This window comes from Zootoca vivipara, chromosome 3 (genome assembly GCF_963506605.1).
Source record: "Zootoca vivipara chromosome 3, rZooViv1.1, whole genome shotgun sequence".
NCBI classification, from domain to species: Eukaryota; Metazoa; Chordata; class Lepidosauria; order Squamata; family Lacertidae; genus Zootoca; species Zootoca vivipara.
This window is the reverse complement of record NC_083278.1, coordinates 6775044-6798874: the sequence shown is the minus strand read 5'-3', so window position 1 is coordinate 6798874 and position 23831 is coordinate 6775044.

Sequence of the window (23831 nt, the reverse complement as noted above, 5' to 3'; positions counted from 1 at the left end):
GATTGCATTTTGATTGGTATATGATCTAAGTACTGTATGCCTAGCCGATGCCAGGGTGGGTGGGTGGGTGGGTGGGTGGGACAATGCTCAGTGGAAGTGTGCCAGCTTTGAATACAGAAAATCTGTTTCAATACCTGTGTTGTTGCTTTTTATGTGGGCAACCTGTGTGGGTGGCAGAAAAGCAGAAGCCCACAGATAGCACAGGAGAGGAAAAACCACAGCTAATACCTACGGACAACATCTTGGGGCTTGAAATAGTCTACTGCAGGCATCCCCAAACTTCATCCCTCCAGATGCTTTGGACTACAATTCCCATCTTCCCTGACCACTGGTCCTGTTAGCTAGGGATCATGGGAGTTGCAGGCCAAAACATCTGGAGGGCCGCAGTTTGGGGATGCCTGGTCTACTGCAATGGACATATAATTTTGCTAACATTTCAAAAATATAGAAGATACAGAAGTTGGTATAAGTCCTGGGAAGAGACGAGGAGCTTGATTTCCCACTTACCTGAGGGCCAATTCACATATCCATGTTCACCATGCGCTGACTACTGTACAAAGGGAGTGCATGCGTGAATGAGCCATTGTTACAGATTAATCATAACAGGCAGAAATTTCCTATCATCTGATGTCAACACAAACATAAAGCTTTTCCTATGGTCCAGTTCCACACAGCTGCTGATCAAGTGCTAAGTGATCAGGTGATAAGCAGGTATGTGTGAACTGGCCCTTAGGATCGCTCCTCGCCTGCGTGAAGAGCAAAACCTACAGCTTCTAAAACTATGTTTCAGAGGTGACAACAGCCTTATATGTTAGCTTCCTAAGCAATGTTGCAATCCCAATATTAGAACTGTATGTACACATATTAGCAGTAATTTATTTAATGCAGAGAACAGTGTGACTATGTATATGGTTATGCAAAAAAAAGGACACAATTTCCCCAAAACTATGAATTCGAGGACAATTGTCTGTTTCAAAATTAGTTGGACTGTCTTGTCGAAACTGACCTTACACCGAAAATTGTTGGAATAATTTCTGATGAAAAATGTATAATATTGTTGTTATTATTTTCCAATCCTCCTGAATTTTAACTTCCATGCTCATAGCGGTAAATATCTATCTCTATGTGCATGTGTTTGTAGTTGCAATATTCAACGATTGCAAAAACAAAATTTCTATCGTGCATTTCCTCTTTTATGAACTGATCTGTGGATGTAATTGTTTAAATGAATTCTTTTCGCTCCCCAGTCTTTTCCTAGCGTCTTGAACAAAATTGCATCTCCCTCCAAGAATTCATAGAATGGATTTGTATGGTAAAGGGGTATTGAGAGAATAAAACTACTAACACGAGGCATCTGAAAATTAAGCCTCCTCCTTCTGGACCCTCCTGTCTGCCTAGCAAGACATAGCAAGGAAAAGAAAAGCACACATTTGACTAAAGCCGAGTTGCCAGTCCTTGGCTACCCCCTGCTGGGCGTGAGGTCCCAGGCCTTTGTACACCATTAAGCACAAACCGTAAGTCATAGAATAAAATATAAAGCCATCATTATCACTATTCCTAAAGGAGTCTGGATTCTCAATTCTTAACAGGGCTAAATAATGAAAGGCAGCGGGGCAGTCAGAGATTAAATAAACAGATATCAAACTATCAGTAATAGTTTATTTAGAGTATTCATTGGTTTGTTACAGAATCCCCCAAAGCCCATAAGCAAAGATACATATTAGAGAGAGGAGGAGGAGGAGATGATGTCTTAATACTAGTTACCAAATTAAACAAATAAACAAACAACAAATTTGCTACAGATTTAGCTGGTAGAGGGGAGAGGGTGGTAATAAATCTGCAGGTAATTTTTTTAGGGAATTCTTTAATGCAGTTTAATCCACCCATTTTTGAGAGATATTCAGTAGCCAGCATACATTTGGAAGTACTCTTAAAATGCAGAAAAGAAACTCTTTGCTCTAATCGTTTTTTGAGTAGTATGAAAGAGAAAATTTGTGTCCAGATGTGACCAAACTACTATCAAGTTCCATATATATATATATATATATATATATATATATATATATATATATATATATATATATCTGTGAGGGTGATGGAACAACTTGCTATAAAATATAAGCCAGCTGTATGTGTCTAGGCTCGGGAATCCGTAAACAAAAGGGAGGAGCCTTGCAGCTATTTTGCCAATGGTCTAAGGCGCTTTGCCATCATCGTGAAATTTCAGTACTAAATATTTTCCCCATTCTGTTTATTTTGCATGCTAAGCAGAAAATAAATGAACAGTTGAACTATATAAACAAAGTCTTAATATTCAGTCAAAGGGCTCCCAGTTAGGCAAGGATCTGTTTATATCTAACACAGGAAGGATAAAGAAACAATGTTAGAAATGCTTCCCTCAGAAACATTTATTGTCGGGAATCATGAAATATATGTACCAACAAATTAAAAAGCAACACAGTTAGCCTCCCAACATCTGCATGGGGAAGGAGGGAGGGAACACAAACCTTTTCCGTCTAAACAGAGAGAAGGAAAGAAAGTGTTTATTAAAAACAGAGATGTAAAAAGGATCATATTGCAGTCCTCTGCAAGTGAAAATAAAGATGCTTATAATTCATATTGGTTGTGTACCAGCTTAACTACTTTGGCACGTGAGATAATTCTGAGAATTATAAGTAAACAACAGAGTAAAACTACGTATGCCTATCATAGCTGTCAAGTTTTCCCTTTTCTCGCGAGGAAGCCTATTCGGCATAAGGGAATTTCCCTTTTTTTAAAAAAAGGGAGAACTGGACAGCTGTGATGCCTATCCTGTTGGAATCCTGGAAGCCAAGGCCCGTGTTTGGTGCAATTGCTCTTCAGTGAGAGAACTTCAGCTGAGATTTAGCATCGCAAAACGTACGACAAAGAAGAGTGTGGAAATACAGAATGTAAAACTCTTAAAATGTGATCTTCCAGTGAGCCCCCAAAATGTCCTCTTTTAAAAGCTCTTTCCAAGCAGTCCCACTTCCATAGCACAGAGACAGATCACACATTTGGTAAATCATCAAATGATTTACTTCCAAAACTCTTCAAAGGTCAGATTCATGTGCTTTTCCATGCAGCAATCAGGAAAGATGCGCTGCCAGCTAAATGTTGCTTAGTTACAAAGGGTAAAAGTTTTTTAACCATTGGTAGAGAAAAATGCTAGTTTCAGACTCCGTTCCTGTCTGAAACAAAAGAGGCTTGTTAAAGCCATGTGCTGGAGCAATCAATTCAGAGTTCCTTACATACCGAAGCCCACATGGAGAATGAATGGCAGCAACAAAGGCTTGGTGACCCGTTACCTCTCAAGGTGGGGAATGTTGACATAGGTTAAGCCCAGCAGGACAACTTTATGGTTTAATACAGGCATAGGCAAACTCAGCCCTCCAGATGTTTTGGGACTGTAACTCCCATCATCCCTAGCTAACAGGACCAGTGGTCAGGGGTGATGGGAGTTGTAGTCCCAAAACATCTGGAGGGCTAAGTTTGCCTATGCCTGGTTTAATACCTTCATGCACTAATTAGATTCAAACATGCTTGAGATGTATGAGACTGGAACCCTACATAATTCAGTTCAGTGAGGCTTACTCTCAAGTAAACATGTATGATATGTCAGGCAGAGTGTGTCCATTTTTATCAGTGAGAAAGGTTTTGCATACAAAACTACAGTTCCCGGGGTTCTCAAAGAAGATGAAATGGCAATGGGCATGTTCTGGGATTCACCTGAACATGTGAATGCTGAAGGTGTAGAAGTGAAACAGGCACACACCATGCATGCCTTGCCCCAATGCCAATGCCTCCTCTCAGTTTGCTTGAGTAGACTCCTCTGCATGACCAAGGACCCTGATTTGTCAGAGTCCCCAGTCACACCGAGGTTTCAGGCAAAGGTGAGATAAATCCCCCTGCAAAGCTTCTCTACTCAACCTGGGGAAAGTTGGAGAGTGAGTGTGCAGGGCTTGGGAGCATTACTTTCATAAATATCCCTACCCCCAGCGCCAGTGTGTTTGCGCACATGGCTGGACACGCCAAATTATTTTAGAAGGGTGTGGTATGGATGTTGCTCTTCCAGAGTTTAAACTTCCTTTCTTGATTACATTTATATCCTACCTTTTTCTCCAAGGAGCTCAAGGTAGTGTACATAGGTCTCCCCCTCTTCATTTAATCCCCCCTACCCAACAAGTTATATACTCTCTGTACAGTATGTGCAGAGAAAACAAACACCTGAGCGAGGAAGCAAGTTGCCGCCCAGAAACTCTTCCATTCATTGAAAGAACCCATGAGGGGGTGATGGGGTCATGAAGTCTCACCAGCTGTCACCTTGCGCTGGCCATGTTCCCCCCATTGGCCATGTGCTTAACAGGGCTGTGGTTTTTGGGTTTTTTTAAATTACAAAAGTACCCACATAGAATTCCCCAAGCAAGACCCATCCTTACATGGAGATCCTCTAGAGATCTAGACTTGCGCAGACAAGCCCAAGGCTGTGGAACATGTGGTTAAATCACATAGCAGCAGCTACGTAACGCAATTCCACAATTCCTCACACTTCCTTTTCACGTATTAAGGGGTTCTGCCTCAGGGTAGCAACTTGTCTCACCTCTTAGGAGTAACATGCAGTAACACTGGAGTAACATGCAGATATTCATGTCAATGGGAGGGATTTTATTTTATTAAGGCTGAATGTTGGGGGGGGGGTTGTAGAAAATCTTTTCCCCACCTTCTGCCTTGGCTAGGCAGAACCAGCAGGGCTGAGCAAGTGATGCTTTCTCCACTACAGCATCTTTCCACGCCATCACCTTAGGGTTGCTCTGCTAATATATAAAAATATATTAATATATAAAAATCCATAATCCATAAACCCTGCCGTGGTTTCCTAATCTTAAAACTTCCATTTTTTATTAATCACTTTCATGCCTCTTAGCTTCTCTTATTCTTTTTTTACCACTTTTGCCTCTTCTCCTTGATCCAGTTGTCAAGTCCGAGCAGTAGGGCTTTCGATTCATAATAGAGCTTAGTTAATTAATTATCTAGCTTTTGATCAACAAATTAAAATAAATTGGCCTATTACCATGGTGCCTTTTGACATTATTGGAGGAATGGCAAAGTTTTTGTTATGACTGAGCAAATTTTACCAAAAAAAGAAGAAGCAGCTATTGTTCAGCTTTAGAAGAAAAGTCTGTCTTTTGACATTTTCTTTTGCAGCAGAATGTCCCTTGTTGCATAATATTATTGCTTAGATGGAGGTGGTGGGACAACCCCTCCCTAGATTCTGAAGTGTATGATAACTACTGCCTGGTCACAAATATGTTTGGGAAAGTGGTGACCATTCAGCTTCAGACATGCTAGGAAAAAAGCAGATTATGGTGGCGCTGTGGTCTAAACCACCAAGCCTCTTGGACTTGCAGATCAGAAGGTTGGCGGTTCGAATCCCTGCCAATAGGGTGAGCACCTGTTGCCCTGTCCCAGCTCCTGCCAACCTAGCAGTTTGAAAGCATGCCAGTGCAAATAGATAAATAGGTATTGCTATGGCGGGAAGGTAAATGGCATTTCTGTGTGCTCTGGCTTCCATCGCGGTGCTTTGTTGTGCTGGAAGCAGTTTAGTCATGCTGGCCACATGACCTGGAAAGCTGTCTGTGGACAAACACCAGCTCCCTCGGCCTGAAAGCAAGATGAGCGCTGCACCCCATAGTCAAAGTTTGACTGGACTTAACCATCCAGGGGTCCTTTACCTTTACCTTACCCAGACGACAGTCAGTGTAGCTTCATACTGGATTTGGCAATGAAACAGCCCTGGTTGGTGAAATCTGGTCAGAGATAGATAATTCTCCTTGATCTTTTGGCAGCCTTTGATACCATTTACCAAGTTATCCTTCTAGAAACGTTTTGTAGCTTGGGAGGTGGGTATATTCTGATATGGTGGTTCTGCTGGCATGGAGTCTGCTTGATTTCATTTTTTTACCCTGCTCTTCAGCCAAAAAGGAGCAGCTTAAAGAAGATGGTTTAAAATTGCCAAGTGTCCTGCTTTACAGAAGACAGTCCACTCTCTGAAGTGCTATAAGAGGACAGTCTTCTGTTTGAAGAAGACCCCTTTGTGAAGAGCTGCTTGGTCCAAATCTGTTATAGAAAGAGAAAATCTTGAGGAGGAGAAACAGACACCCTGAAGTTGCCCCTTCCTGGTTAGCACCTGGAAAGCACCCTGAGCAGAAGCACGGCAGGACACCAATAGCCACAGGCTTCTCTACCATAATGACATCTTTTGTATTTCTATTTAAGGTTACAGGTAGGTAGCCGTGTTGGTCTGGGTCGAAGTAAAATAAAAAAATTCCTTCAGTAGCACCTAAGTTCAGTAGCACCAACTAAGTTTTTATTTTGGTATGAGCTTTCGTGTGCATGCACACGAAAGCTCATACCAAAATAAAACCTTAGTTGGTCTTTAAGGTGCTACTGAAGGAATTTTTTTATTTTATTTCTATTTAAATTATAGTAGTTTCTAAATTACATATACGTGAGTTCAGTGATACCTCGGTTTATGAACACAATTGGTTCCGGAAGTCTGTTCATAAACTGAAGCGTTCATAAATTGAAGCGAACTTTCCCATTAAATGTAATGGAAAGTGGATTAATCCATTCCAGATGGGTCCGCAGAGTACTCAACCTGAAGCGTACTTAACCCGAAGCATGGGTGTAATTGGTTCCGGAAGTCTGTTCATAAACTGAAGCGTTCATAAACTGAAGCGAACTTTCCCATTAAAAGTAATGGAAAGTGAATTAATCCGTTCCAGATGGGTCCGTGGCGTTCGTAAACCGAAAATTCATAAACCGAGGTGTTCATAAACCAAGGTTCCACTGTATATGCAAATATTGTGCAACTCTGTATCCTCTTTTTTGGTTATGCACAAGACGCCATTCTGAGAGCAATAAAAACAAGACAAACTTCAGGAGCCATGTTGGCTTGAAGAGCCCCTTCTCCCTGCACAACCCCCCCCCCAAGGAAATTAAAAGAGATTTTTAGTTACCCGATACTCCCATTTAACTTTTAGTTTTGTGACATGGGAGATGAAAGTTTTCTTTTAAAAAGAAAAAATCCAGGAAGGCTTAAACAGGAGCTATATAAAATGAATTACGAACCATCTGGCCTCGCTCGAGGGATCAGATTATACCACTACCTGGAATAGTCTAGCAAACAAACAAATAAAAATTATGAAGAATAATTCAAGCAAGGGGAGCGAAGGAGAACCCTGCTTACTGAAAGAGAACAGTCTTCTGAAACATTTTATGTGTGTGTACAGGCTCCTACCTAGGGTCTGTACATTGAGCTCAGGGCTCTGTGTTTATGGTTTGTGCACATGTAGTCTCTGTGAGAGAGGGGACGCGGGTGGCGCTGTGGGTTAAACCACAGAGCCTAGGGCTTGCTGATCAGAAGGTCGGCGGTTCGAATCCCCGCGACGGGGTGAGCTCCTGTTGCTCGGTCCCAGCTCCTGCCAACCTAGCAGTTCGAAAGCACATCAAAGTGCAAGTAGATAAATAGGTACCACTCTGGCGGGAAGGTAAATGGCGTTTCCGTGCACTGCTCTGGTGAACCAGAAGCAGCTTAGTCATGCTGGCCACATGACCTGTATGTGCTGTATGCTGGCTCCCTCGGCCAATAAAGCGAGATGAGCACCGCAACACCAGAGTCATCCGCGACTGGACCTAATGGTTAGGGGTCCCTTTACCTTTAGTGTCTGTGAGAAGGTCTCAACACAATAAGGGGCAGAGGGCAGGGCCAGCAGATGCAGCCCCACCCTGCCCTGCACACCCTCAGTCTCTTCCACGGCAAAACTGGTACAGTAAAAAGCCACAGTAAAAGCACAGTCAGTGTAAGTTACGAGGCAGCTCTTTCCAGGAGATACTAGCCCATAATGTTCTGATTCTGGATGTGGATTGTAACAGGAATACAGTGGTACCTCTACTTATGAATTACTCAACTTACGAATGTTTCTACTTACGAATGGAGCTCCGTCCACCATCTTGGACGCTTTTTAGATAGGATTTTTTTCTACTTACGAATTTTTAGATAGGGTTGCTTCGACTTATGAATTTTTTCTCCCAATGCATTCCTATGGGATTCGACTTACAATTTTTTTCGACTTATGAATGTGCGTTCGGAACGCATTAAATTCGTAAGTAGAGGTACCACTGTATTCATCTATGGTGATTTTGTCTTATCCTGCTGCATTTTGGTTTCACACATACTTGGAACCATCAACACTTTCCTTGTACATGAATGCTTGATGTGGCTGGGAAAACCCAGCTAGATGGGTGGGGTAGAAATAATAATAAATAAAATAATAATAATAATAATAATAATAATAATAATAATAATAATAATAATAATATACAGTGGTACCTCTACTTACAAATAACTCTACTTACAAATGTTTCTACTTATGAATGGAGCTCCGCCCGCCATCTTGGATGCGGTTTAGATAGGATTTTTTCTACTTACGAATTTTTAGATAGGGTTGCTTCGACTTACGAATTTTTTCTCCCAATGCATTCCTATGGGATTCGACTTACAATTTTTTTTGACTTACAAATGTGTGTTCGGAACACATTAAATTCGTAAGTAGAGGTACCACTGTACAAAGAAGGATTTGTGTGGCTGAGCCAACAGCATCTCTGTAAGCTGAGTGCAAGGTTCCCCAATCCACTCTTGGATATCTCCAGCTGAAAAGAAGTTTGTTCTCAGGTGCTATGCTGGAGAAGCCTTCTGCCTGATTTCTCAAGAGTGATGCTGCCATAGACATTGTGAGGAGAGAATCGAGGAGAGGGAGAGGGAGAAAGAAGGCAGGCAATGATCTTTTTATTCTTTTGCGTATGACAACAGTGTCTCACACCACATGTAACTGACCTGTAGAAAGGACTCTATGAATTGAAAACAGAAATCTATGAAAATCCTTTAATAAAAACATTTTTTTTAAAAAAAAGAGAGAGATGCTGTCTATTGGACTTGAGAGTATTTAGCTACCATTCACAGGTCCTCCTCCAGAAATACCCTGTCTGTGGTGGTCATGTGCATTTTACTGGTCAATAGTACAAACAACAATAATCGTTCATTATAAATTCAGGTTTGTGGAAATTAAACTTTGAAGACAACATACAAAACTTTTTCCTTTGACTTCTACGCACTGAGGTTTCAGGCTGAGGCTTTTTCTTATAGACTGGAGTGGCAGTCTTTAAAGTCACACAATGGCAGCAGGATGCACTAAAAAGATAGTGCTGTTTCATATCTTGACATTTGCTGATGTTTTTTTTTTTCTTAAGCTACACATTTGTAATTCCACCAGGAGAACTATTTCTATTGACAGAGACACAGAAGAGTAAATTTTAACCTTAATTTTTTTCACAAAGCAGATGTCTTTTCGTATGAGAATTGGTATATTTTTACCCTCTGAATGATCTCTGCTTTTATATGCCTAATTAAATTTTAGAGGTCCCTTGCTTAAATAAAGATTTATTAGCTGTTAAAATCGTAGCATAATTCTTCTACCACCTACATGCTATCCTTTAACATATTTACAAGCATAAAGGCTTATCCACTATAAAAACGTGGATGATTTAATGTTGTAATGTTATTGGTGTCAATTACCAAAATTCAGGCCCACAATAGAGCTTTCTGAAGACACTATTACTTAACTCTAGGATTGTCAGAACTCCTTAAAGAAAAAATACTCTGAATTTTGAAGAATGGATTCATCAAAAGAAATGAACAGGGGCATTGGTGTTAAAAACAAGGTCCTACAGAGATAACTGCCTATGTTGTATTTTCTGAGAACAGAGCCTCTGAACAGAAAAGTTGGGATGGAAGTTGTAGAATAATAGAAAGGTAGTCCTTTATACATTAAAACTGTAAACGTTCAGATTATCTAATGACAGCAGAGGTGGGAAACCTTTGTCCTTTCAGGTGATGCTAGACTACAACTCCCATCATCCATGACCATTGGCTGTGCTGACTGGGCTGAGGGGAGTTGAAGTCCAACAACATCTGGAGCGTCAACGGTCCTCCACTCCTGGATTACAGCATGAAGCACAATAGGTAAAATATAACATAACCCCAAACAACAAGTCCATTCATTCCTGGAAATAAGTGTTTTAATTATATTTTATCCCTAACTCTTAAAATAGCTCAGGATAGGATTTAATCCTGACATTGATCATGTGGCATGAAGACGTGTGTGTGTGTGCATGTGTGAGAGAGGAAGTGGCTCAAGGTCACCCCGTGAGCTTCATGGCTGAACCTACATCTCCTCAGTTCGGCTCCCATACTATCAAACACACTCCCCACTGATTCATTGGTATGTGGCTAATTTAGACTTTTCTTTAAAGGCCAAGTCCCATCAAAATCAATAGCACTAATTCAGAGAAATGAGTGTGCAACAGAATGGCACAAATGTCATCTTATGAACTTGTCATCTCATGATGCGTCGGCAAACAGGTGGAGGGTGGAGAAATAGCAGCAGCAACAACATCATCATTTATACCCCACCCATCTGACTGGGTTGCCCCAGCCACTCTGGGTGATTTCCAACATACACTGAAAGTAAAGGTAAAGGACCCCTGACAGTTAAGTCCAGTCGCGGACGATTCTGGGGTTGCGGTGCTCATCTTGCTTTACTGGCCAAGGGGGCCGATGTTTGTCAGCAGACAGTTTTTGCGGGTCATGTGGCCAGCATGACAAAGCAGCTTCTGGTGAACCAGAGCAGTGCACGGAAACGTCGTTTACCTTCCCGCTGTAGCGGTTCCTATTTATCTACTTGCCCTTTGACGTGCTTTCGAACTGCTAGGTCGGCAGGAGCTGGGACCAAGCAATGGGAGCTCACCCCGTCGTGGGGATTCGAACCGCCGACCTTCCAATCGGCAAGCCCAAGGCTCAGTGGTTTAGACCACAGTGCCACCCACATCCTACCCCAACATACATTAAAACATAATAAAACGTTAAACGTTTAAAAACTTCCCTATACATTAAAAAGCTTTCAAAATGTTGTTTTCTAAAGGTTGTATAGTTGTTTATCTTCTTGCCATCTGATGGGAGGGTGTTCCACAGGGTGGGTGCCACTACCGAGAAGGCCCTCTGCCTGGTTCCCTGTAACTTTGCTTCTCGCAGGGAGGGAACCACCAGAAGGCCCTTGGAGCTGGACCTCAGTGCTGAATGATGGGGGCGGAGATTCTCTTTTAGGTATACTGGGCTGAGACTGTTTATGGTTTTAAAGGTCAGCACCAACACTCAGATACTCAGAGATACTCAGATTGTGTTTGTGCACATACAACCCTTTGCAACATGTGGGTGATGTTCTATGGCAGACATACATGTACTTCTCTGCAGAAAAGTCAGGGATCAGGTTCCTTCCATGTCCTGATTTTTTTTCTTGTCGAGGAAAACCCTGAAGCAAATTCTTCTATCTATAGGTTCCCCCCCCCCACTTAAGATCGATGATCAATACATATCCATGATATATATATATATATATATATATATATATATATATATATATAAAACCATCTGTTATTCTAAAATCTCCACCCCCCACACTCTGATCATGTTTTAAATAAGTTAGTAGAAGACAAAATAACAAAATACTAGATAAATTTTATTCTTGCCAGACACAAATAGTGAATGGTTAAAATACTTCTTATTTAATAATTGCTGTTCTTCATTAGTGTGAACCAAAGGCATAGTCTATCCAAGACAATAACATCTGCACCCCATATTTCATTATCACCAAACTTCACATTTCACACAAAAGCAATAGCTAGCAAAACCTTACAGCTTTAATTAGTTTCTACCATAGCTGTGAAGGTCAGCCAATTATTGTGTGTGAAATTTCAATATGAAGCAGCTGAATTGAAGACAGCATTGCAACATTGTGAAATTTTGTAGTGCTGTAAATCTAGCATGATAGAACCTCTTTTTAAACACAAAATAACAAATTAATCACCAGGTATGCAGAACTTCAAGGCTTACTGACTAATTTAACATGTGTTAGTACATGAAAAAAGGAATTGACAATTTTGGATGCTTTCTCATGTGCTTTCACATTACGCTGTCACAAACTATGACATAATACTTAAAAGATGAAACCACTTTTTTTATTCTTATGAAGCCCAACAATCCATGATTATTTCTTTCAAGGCACCCCCCCCCAGCTCATTTTACAATGTTCTTAATTACTTTCCACAATACCAAACCTATTGTCATTTTCAAGAACGTAGCAATCTTTTATGGGGAATTCTGGTAGATCCTTCTTTGTGGTGGCTTCGAGAAGAGATTAAACAACCTTCCGATGATGTTGGTGTAGTGAGTCCCATCAGTGCCTGAGTATTGAGTACCACAATCTTAAGCGTTTCTGTTGAGAATATCAAATATTAAGCAGCACCATTCATTTGTTCACTTCTATGGTTTATTTTGAAAATAGTGGGATAAAATATTTCAAAAATTAATTGTGTGTGTGTGTGTGTGTGTGTGTAAATAGCTAAGAAGTGTGGTAAAAGGCAGAGTCAATTTACATCATCACTGCTAAAGGAAATTATTGCATCACATGTAAAAATGTTGAAAACAAGTCAGATGACACAGCTAGTTCTGATACTCACCAATTCGTTTCAGTTATATGATTATGTGTTGTTGTTTAGTCATTTAGTCGTGTCCGACTCTTCGTGACCCCATGGACCATAGCATGCCAGGCACTCCTGTCTTGCACTGCCTCCTGCAGTTTGGTCAGACTCATGGATCAATGCCTTGTCGTGGCGAAGGGGCTATGAGCTATGCCATGCAGGGCCACCCAAGATGGACAGGTCATAGTGGAGAGTTTTGACTAAACATGATCCACCTGGAGAAGGAACTGGCAAGCCACTCCAGTATCCCTGCCAAGAAAACTCCATGGACAAAGACAACAGGCATATGATTATATAGCTGTTGCCAAAGCCTTCAGACTCATGTCTCATCCACCTTTCTCCCTTGGTAATGTCTACTGCTGCAAAATTCAGAATACCATTATGACATCATTATGTTGCAGAGTTTTCCTCCCTCCCTCTCAGCTTTTGATGCTGATGCTTGTGGGGAGAAGAGAAAACAAGGCACTGTCAGAGTAGTGAAGCAGACTGAAACCTGCCTTAACCCAATGCTTTGTTTCTGGGGGGGACCCAGGGGTACACATACCCCTAAACATTTTGTGAATCCAAGTTTGGCCTCATTGAGAGGCAGTATTTCATTATGAGTAGGAAAATGAGAGTACCCCTAAACATATATATATATTAATATATATTAATTTCACTTTGTCAATTAAATGCACATTCAGCAGAGGCTAAGCTGAATCAAATGCAGGATAAAGCACCCATACATACCCCTATTAAGACAGCATGAATACTATACGAAAGCACCTCTCAGCAATTAAATGTATTTTTGGAGGGTTGCCATTGGTCACACATTCTCCCAGAAGCATCAGCACAAAGCAACACTCCTTTAAAGACACCTGAGAGGGTCTATGTGTCAGAAAGCCACAGCAGCATAAATTGGCTGCCCTGAAATTCTCTCTCTTTCCCAGCTCTGTTAGTGGCTGAGTTCCAAGGACATTCGTTTTCAGGAAGAGGGTCGCTTTCTCCATCAAAAACATCCAAGACAAGCTCTCTTACAGGAGAACTTGCCAACAGCAGCTGCTTCCACCCAAAGAGTCTCTCTCAGGAGAAAAGCATGTTCTCAAAACCAGCCATGCTTTGAAAAGTGCCATCACACCCCCATTGACGAGTCTCTCCTGCAAAGCGGTCTTTTTCCAGGGAGTAACACATGAAAAAAGTTCCCTCGCAGCCAGTCGCCTTTCCAAAGGGAGCAGTTGTACATTAAACCACTGAATAATTCCAGACTGAAAGATAAAATATTTAAGACTGAAATATCCTCTAACTTTTTTACAATTTCCAAGTCAGCTGCCTTCAGAGCTCACAAGATCACAAGCACTTGCCAAGTAGGATCAAGACAAAGCACACGATTATACAGAAACATGGAAAACCATGCGTGGTAAACCAGTTGAGAATTCAGAATTTAGCAAGTGCAGGAGGCAATGGAGCTGCTCAAATGTCAAGTGGGAGCAAGTTCTTCATGGCACCATGATCTAATTGGGCAATCTGACTGGCAGGATGTAGAGCACAGAATGAAAGCACAGGCGCTGCCACACTGAAACGTAAATATGAACCACTAGTGAGCAAAAATAAGGGCCCAAAAATGTCGCGAGGATTAAATAAGAGGCTCCTCAAGACGTTTCAAAACTCTAGAGGCTTCACAGAAGGTGGCATCCATGAAAGTGACCATGACCAAAATGGCATCCATGAACAGGGAATTGTGAAGAAGAGGGTACATCTGGTCCCTGGCTACAAATGATTTTTATAACATTTATAGAGTGCCTAACATTTTCTGACGGACCCGGGTGGCGCTGTGGTTAAACCACTGAGCCTAGGGCTTGCTGATCAGAAGGTTGGCGGTTCGAATCCCTGTGACGGGGTGAGCTCCCGTTGCTTGGTCCCTGCTCCTGCCAACCTAGCAGTTTGAAAGCACGTCAAAATGCAAGTAGATAAATAGGAACCGCTACAGCGGGAAGGTAAACGGCGTTTCCATGTGCTGCTCTGGTTTGCCAGAAGCGGCTTTGTCATGCTGGCCACATGACCTGGAAGCTATACGCCGGCTCCCTCGGCCAATAATGCGAGATGAGCGTGCAACCCCAGAGTCGGTCACGACTGGACCTAATGGTCAGGGGTCCTTTTACCTTTAACATTTTCTGAGCACTGTACAGATGGCAAAAGATTAGGCAGTCCCCCTGCTTCAAGGGCACCATATATTAGACACAATACAAAAACAAAAGGGAAGGTGGGGTGTAAGCACAAGAGTAGCTGCTCCATCTCTGGCCAATGGGTGAGATCAAGTTGTTTTTCACTGGAGTCAGAATATCACCGTCTCCATTGGCCCTTCCTGTCCTGGCTGATGGCAGTGGCCAGAGAGTGTAAGAGGGAGCCCGACATACTTCTAACAATAGGGAAACATGGTAATGTAACTTCATTCTTAGCTGGAACGAGCCAGAAGCATCTTATGGAAATGATCCAATTCCACATCTGCCCAGCTGTTTTACCTTCTACTTTGGGGCACTGGAGAACATGCAAACTCCATGAACAAACCTCAGAGTAGCATTCTTGCAGGTACTCCTAAGGATAGCTCATATGGGAGGAGAATGGCACTAACAGAATAGCCTTCATTGGGACTTGACATTTGCTACATGCAGATGGGGACAGCAGTCATGAAATTAAAAGATGCCTGCTTCTTGGGGGGGAACCAATGACAAACCTAGACAGCATCTTAAAAAGCAGAGACATTGGGACTTCCGGTGAGGCACTCTCACGAGTCAGGTCAGGGAATTTTGTCCGCTTATGGCTAAGGATGGGGGGGGGGGGTTGCCACGGCGAAAACTGACCCTTCATAAAAGGTCTGAGAGTAAAGTTTAGACCTGAGGAAACCAAGCAGCACAAAAAAGGGGGGGTCTCTGAGCTTCTAGCACTGAAAAGTGAAAGGAATATGAAGAGGACCCCAGCACATAGAAACAGGGCCATCCTAGCTGTGAGACCCCTCAAGGACCTGGTGAGTGGTGCCGAATTCTCCACTTTTAAAAGCCACGAGTTCCTGACCCTCAAATAAGATTTAAATTAATAACAAAAGAACTGATCAATTAAGATCAATTAAGAGTCAAAGATGTAAGAATAAGAGACTCGGAGTGGGCAGGCCTAAGATTACAACAAGGAAGAGTAGCGGCTGAAATAAATGAGTTTAATTTACCGGAGCTCTGTAACCTTCTTTTTAAGAATAATGCATGTATGCAGAAGTAAAAAAAAAGCTGAGAAGACTGAACTACGTAGTTACTGCCTTAGAGGAAAGTGGAAAGTAGAAAGCGGAGGAGGGATTTCAAACCTCCAGTGCTAACAGGAAGATATCGTATCTGAATGCGGCTCTTTTTGTTACAGAAAATGGGGAAAGGGAGGCATTTGTTGTTGTTGTTTAGTTGTTGTTGTTTAGGGAGGAATAGAACAATACAAAAAGGCAAAGGAATTCTTCCTTACATGTAATGATTCATTTCCACAGCGGTTCCCACCAGCACCACCAAGGGAGAGGAAGAAAGAGGTTGTTCTAGCCTAAACGGCCTCGGTCCAGTATACCTGAAGGAGTGTCTCCACCCCCATTGTTCTGCCCGGACACTGAGGTCCAGCGCCGAGGGCCTTCTGGCGGTTCCCTCGCTACGAGAAGCCAAGTTACAGGGAACCAGGCAGAGGGCCTTCTCGGTAGTGGCACCCACCCTGTGGAATGCCCTCCCACCAGAGGTCAAAGAGAATAACAATTACGAGACCTTTAGAAGGCATCTCAAGGCAGCCCTGTTTAGGGAAGCTTTTAATGTTTGATTTCTGTATTTTAATGTTTTGTTGGAAGCCGCCCAGAGTGGCTGGGGGAACCCGGCCAGATGGACGGGGTATAAATATATTATTATTATTATTATTATTATTATTATTATTATTATTATTATTATACCAGTCTGCACATATAATAATAAAGAACGTAGGTAGAATGGGAGACCTATGGAAATGCATACACAAACATTTTGCCTAAAGAGCTGAAGTGATGAGAAATGGAAGAGTCAAATTTATTAACAGACTGTGGAAATGGCTAGTATAAGATTTTGACAGCAAAAGCACAGGGTCACTCTGGGTATTAATATCGGTGGTTAATACCTGGCATGCACAGGATTTTATTATTCATTGACCCACCAATTTCTGGCCTTTCAACCTAAACAAACTCTCCATTGCTGACGGGTTTAACCCAGACCTGTAACCAGCCTTCCTTGTCAGGGGGAAGCCCATTTCAAGGTGGGGGAGTTCTATGACCTGGCTGAGGCTATTCTATTATAATTAGGACATGGTGTTCAAACAGTGGTGCTGGTAGTTTATTATGTTGTAATCATAAGTTGTGTATTCAATGTATCTTTGGATGTAAAATTAGTGCTAATTGGATTCACCAAACACTGATTTAATATTTTATTTTCACCCATCAAATAGTCTATTACCATTGCACTTAGTTGGTGTGCATCTTCCTCAAAACTAGTTGTATATTACATTTTTTTTTTAAAAAAAAGAAATTCAAGAAAAAAACAATGTAGCTAGTCTTTTGTCAAAGTAATGCAATGCTGTATGAGTGGATTTCACTTGCACAGTGGTTCCCCAATTCTCTGGGGCAGTTTCTGAGTATGTTTAGAGGGTTTGTGCAATGGTGTGTGTAGCTTCCTCATGAGTAAGCAGCTCCAAACCCCGTGCTTGGTTTTTACAGGTTGTTTTTTTTTAAAATATACATATGTACAAGACAGAGCATCAAAAAGCATGACTGTACTAATCAGATTCAGAATCTGGAAGTGCCCCCCTTCGTGATTTCCATCAGCATAACCCCCGGGGCACCCTGAAACTCCTCCGTTGGTCTCTCCTCTTCCCCCCCTCCTCTGTCAGGGTGAGGGTGTTGGTTGAGCACCCTCTCCATTAGAGCTGGTCAGTTGGGGGACCGGCGATGTGGCTCTTGGAGCCTCCTCCTCTTGGGTGCAACTCTCCCTCTGGAGCTTCCATCTCCCCAACATCCCTAAGGGGTTGCATCTCCTCCTGAGCCTCAGTCCCACATTCTGGAGGAAGCTGCCAGGTTCTAGGCGCTGGGGCTCTGGAGCGTCCGAGAGCCCTCACTTCGATCCACCAGGTTCCCTGACAGTTTGCCAGAGAGGAGATGAAGGCCAATTACCATTGGGCAAGCGGAATTCTGTTCTGTTTGTGCAAAGACAATGTTGGATACAGTCCTACTTCTTTTTCTTGAATTGTTGCTTCACATACACAATATTGTTGCCTTTTTAAATTTACTCTTTTAATTGTCTTTAAGCATATATTAAATCATTTTTCATTTGGCTATTGATTTATTCTGCAAATCTCATGCTTTACAAATAATACTGTATAGGTATTTTTGCTTGGCTTGGAGTTAAAAGTATCTCAATTGATCCCACATTTATTTGGTCTTAAAGCCTGTCCTATCAGAGCTGGAGAAATTCTATTTCTTAAAAGAGAAAAATAACAACCCAGTAAGACTATATACTGATATTTTTAAATGAAAATAATGTCCTTATGGACAGACAAGGCTCTCCATAAAGGTAAAGGTAGATGACATAATATGCAAGCCTCTTGAAATGTGTACCCTTTTTTAAATAAAAAGGTGATTGCAGAGTCCGGGTTCACCAAAGAATAACACGCTAGCGTGACATCTGCCATTTACATATGATGAAATAAGCAAAGGCTACTCAACCATGAATAAGGCCAAACTGTTCACTGCTTCTTCTTTCCATGCACAGCCTCAAATTAGTCAACTCGGGCTGAGAAGAGTCCCCCCCCCACCTTTCTTTTTTAATTTTCCAGGCGAATAGAAAATTCTGGCCAGAAATCCTCTTGCTCTTTCTGGCCATAACAGGAAGTTGTAAAATGCACATGGTGCTGGAGGAATATCAGAGTACAAGGGATTTACCCTGACTAATACCATGTGACTCCACACACACTCACACACACCCCGCTCTGCTGATCTGGATTATGTCAGTGAGGATGAAAAGACTAGTCACAAAGGTATTTCGGTGAGTACCCATAAAGTATCACAGAGCAATTTTGCAGCTGTTGGAGTCAGATCCTCTTTGTTTACACCAGAAAGGTAAAACCGGCAAGGGAAGAAGTCGGTCTCCAAAATGGGGGAGGAGCCGCGTGTGTACTTATTGCCAATTCAATACAGACTGGGGTTCACGAGTGTAATGAGTCTAGACTCTTAGTTCACTCTCTTGGGAGACATTCTGATCAAAGGCAAAACTGTTTGGCACAATTTTCTGCCTGGTTTCAGTGGTACTTTCAAAACAAACAAAGAATCAGAATCAGACTACATATACATATATCTATAGCTAGCTAGATATAGATGTATAATGTTACAGTGGATGCCTGAAATTTGATGAACGCCCACACTCCCATGTGTATGTTGACGGTCCCAAGCAAATTTGGTGAATGTCTGGAAACTTACAGTGGAGAAAGCTAACACTGCCTGAGCGTGAGTGTGATAGATCACTGTTCAAAGAGTGTTGAAAGAGATGCATCAAGCATTCACAAGACGCATCTAAGATTGTTAGCATTCACATGTGAAGGTCAATATGCAACATATTTCGGGGCATCTAAAAGCATGTTTCCAAGCACACATAACCTGGGAGTCAGTTCCATTGAAAGTAGTGGGACGTACTATGTATTAAAGGAGATAAAATGTTACTTCTAAGGTTACACAAGTGTCCAGAGCAGCTTTCTCTCAGATTGTGGCAGTCGACTGAGTTGCATGGCATTTCACATTGTGGACATGAACCTCAGTTGTTGTTGCTGTTGCTGTTGTTGTTGTTATCATTTATTAAATTAGTACACCTCCCTATACCCACAGGTCTCGGGGCAGTTACAACATAATATAAAACTAACAATACAAAAACACAAAATACAGCTATCACAACATCCTGTGGCTAAGAAGTCCACTTTAATCATTCCACACTCGCTCCTGGTCAGATTCTTTGGGTAACCTTGAGTTCTAAGATTATGAGAGAGGGAGAACATTGCAACAACTCCATTAATGGAATTCAGTAAGTCCCCTTTGGTGAAGTAAGCTCCTTCGCAGCTGCCACTGCCTCTGCCACTCAAGACAATCGCCAGGTCCTCCTCCTCATTGAGCTTGGCAGCGGCAGCAGCAGCAACAGCGGGAGAAATAGGGACATTCTGAGATCAAATCAGAAGCCGGGATGGCTTTCTTAATTCCGGGACTGTCCCTGGCAAATAGGGACACTTGGAGGGTATGGAGCAGGGCAGTAACTGCAGCAAGGCCTCTGTTGAGGCCTATTTCCTCCCTGGACACAGCAAACCCCAGGTGCCAGAGAGGCTGGGTAGCAATGAGCTATCAAATAGCTTAGATGCATGACTCATATCTACCAGAAGCCATGTGTTTAGTATTGTGGGCCCAATTTTATGGCCTATGGAACTTCTGGTGCCTACTGAATACTATTTTTTTATTCCAACAGGCATTTCAATTGAAGTGTGGATATATAGTTTTAACTGATTTTTATATACTTTTTGTAAACCACATAGAGATTATTGTAGTTTAGTGGTATATAAATTGTTTAAATACATAAATAAACAATCTAGAGGTGTAAGCATTACCTTGACCAGAAAATAATCATCAAATTTATTGATGGGAAGGGAAATGATGACAGAGGAACCATTCTGGGTGCAACACAAAACAAGCTGTACAGACATCACACCAACCCAGATGATGCTTGATGACTCTCCAGATCAGGCATCCCCAAACTGCGGCCCTCCAGATGTTTTGGCCTACAACTCCCATGATCCCTAGCTAACAGGACCAGTGGTCAGGGATGATGGGAATTGTAGTACAAAACATCTGGAGGGCCAAAGTTTGGGGATGCCTGCTCCAGATGTGTTCTCCAAAGTTCTCCCTGCATCCCAACACACAGACTCCCTAACCTGTTTGAATCTTCATTTTCATTCACCGTGGATCTGTTTGTAGCACATTTTCCTACTTTCTTTATTAAATAAAATGTTGTCTTGTTTTAATTTAATGGGTATGCTTTCCCCCACAGACTTCATACTCTGTAACCTAAGCTCACTGGAGCTTTGTCATAAGTCACAGCCCCTATCCACGTAAATCTTAAATTCACCACTTTCCCCTCAAGAAATAGCTCAGTGGTCACTAAAACAAACTTATCAGTTAGATTCAGGATTGTGTTCCATGGGAGTCCACAATGTAATCCTTACAAATCATCGGCTTCCTCGGAGAACATAAATTCTGCTTACCATAGTAGTATATTCAAATTTCAGGCCAACTGTTTGTCATCAGATTAGAATGTGATGACATAAAAAAAAAGATGGGAGGCCGAAGCCGCTCAGCAGCTCTAAATTCATCATGACAGCCTGCAGGAAAGAAAGACACCACACCAAATACTGTTCATTAAAAAAAAAAAAAAAGACTTTCCACTTCATCTTGCCAAAACCAAAGTCATGATTGCAGCTGTACCTTCAATGGACTGCAGTGCCTTTGCAAACAGGCTCACCTGTGCATTTCTTGACTCCAGCCAGACAGAATTTATAAGCTGGGAGGTGAGTTAATGTACTGTCACTATTTCTCAGTAATATTTTGAAACTACTTTAATCATTGTCATCATGTTTATAATTGGTCTTGTTTGCAAGGATTTCAGGACCACAGAAGCACACATTGACTCGTGAGAAGAGTAAATATGGCAACAATCCTGATAACCTTTTAAAACATGGGAAAGGTTGCATATATCCAGTGGTCTCCCTCTTCTGTCTCTCTATGTTATGAAAGTTGTTGCCCAAAGAGGGCATGGGGCTGGGTTGAAGGATAAGAGCCAAAACGTCATCTACAGTAGCAAACTAGACTGTTAGCTTGCTAGATCATGAACCAATTTCACTCCTAGAAAAGAATAATGTTTCTAATCATCAGTGATTGTAATTAGCTTTTGTTAACTGTACGTTAACTGAGGGAGAAATTATCTGTGTGATAAGCAGTCTGTGACTAGAAGAATCTTTTAAGATGGCAACATCATGTTCCAAAGAAGCATTCTTCAACCTGGTGCCCTCCTAGTGCCAGCTCCCATCAGCCCTAACAAGGGTAAGCAATAATCAAAGATGATGTAAGGTGTAGTCCAGCAACGTATGGAGGGACGCATGATGGTAAAGGTGATGATACTCATACAGGTAGATGCAAGGATATGCCAGGATGTACTGTACTAAAAGAAGCTCAGAAATGCAAAATCTAGGAATAATAATAATAATAATAATAATAATAATAATAATAATAATAATAATTTATTTATACCCATACCCCGCCCATCTGGCTGGGTCTCCCCAGCCACTCTGGGCAGCTTCCAACAGAAGAATAAAACACAACAATCTATTAAACATTAAAAGCCTCCCTGAACAGGGCTGCCTTCAGATGTCTTCTAAAAGTCTGGTAGTTGTTTTCCTTTTTGACATCTGTTGGGAGGGCGTTCCACAGGGCAGGCGCCACCACCAAGAAGGCCCTCTCTCCCCTAAATAAACTCAGTGCCTCCTCTGAGGCATTTTGTGTTCTGCCAATGTTTGAAAGTACCATGTTTGTTCCTGAAATATTCTATATGCCTTCCTGGAGGAAACAGCTTCATAATACAACCTTCCTCAAATCTGTGATCATCCTTTGCTGTTTTGAAGAAGAGTGCCAAGGGGACAACATGAATATCATTAGTAAGGATGAATCAAAATATCCCAACTGCCATGAGATCTGTTTGAGCATGGACAAATACAATGTTGACATGTAGTATTAAAGATTGCATCTCAAAACCCACAGCAATAACAAAAAACCAGGCCAGGGCTGCTGCCACTTTTTTTTATAGATGATGGTTTTTTTCCAAAAGCACCCCCTACTTGAAATTCAGCCTGAAGTCTAAGTTAAAGTCAAAGCCCTAGTCAGTTAACTGGGCTATAACATGTGAAGAATTGATTTTCTTATTTTCAGCTGTCAGGCCTGCTACAAAGAATGAGTTTTAATTCTGGGGATGTTATTAAAACTCCTTGCTTAACCGGCAGAAAAATGGAACTGCTAGAAGAGCAATAGCGGGACTGCTGTCGGATTGAATGACACCTGTCAGAGTATGATGAATGACCCTCTCTGCCCCACAATCCCATTCTCTGTCAGTCAGGTGAGGGCCATTAATCTTCATCGAGGGCCTGTCACACCAGGCAGCCATGACGCCAAAAAAGTCTTCGCCTGTTTGCCACCAAGACACATGTAACAATATGATGCTCTCATTGTCAGAGCGATGCTGAATTTACATAATTTATTATGACTTTCCTCCCCCGCGCCCACCCACCCCAAAACACCATCCTCCTCCAGCACCACCCTTTCTCCTGCCAAGGCGAGTTGGGGATAGATGTGATTAGACAGATGGAGGCTGGGCCCAGGCTGCCAGCCACCAAACCCCCTGCAGTGCTTGATGAGGAGCAGAGCATCTATACAAACCAATCAAAAAGCTGGCAGTTCAATTACAGAGTAATAAAGGGACATTCATCATTCAATTAGGCACCTGTCATGGTTTCACAAAAGGGAAAACTTCTAACCTGAGACTCCAGGGAGAAGATGCTAGAATCAGAAAGCAGGGAAACAAATGGAGGGAGAAAAGTGTAGGGAGAGGGGAGAGACAAAGTCAATTACTAGCCAAACAGACAAAAGGAAACAAAAAAGCCGGGCGAGTTATCTTCAAGCCAAAAATTTAGGGAAAGTAGATGAAAACCACAGTGCTCTGTGAGATACGATTTTTTTTCCTTTTCATTTGCAGCCTGAGGTGAGAACTGAGTGCAACCACAAAGACTGACGTGCTGGGGAAGGGAATTGAACTCTGCCTCTAAACCCTAAAATGCTGCTGATAACAGTTCATATGTGCAGCTTATTAAATTGCTAACAATTATTGAGAATGGGGGTGGGGGTGGTCTTCATACCAAGAGCATAGCTGCCAAGTCTCCCGTTTTCCCCGGGAAATCCCCATTTTTCCAGCTGTTCCTAGCTGAAAAAACGGGTTTTTTTGTTTTTCCCCGGTTTATTCTGGTGCGGCGGCCATTTTGGAACTGGGCGGAGCATGCTCAGAAGTGACTTT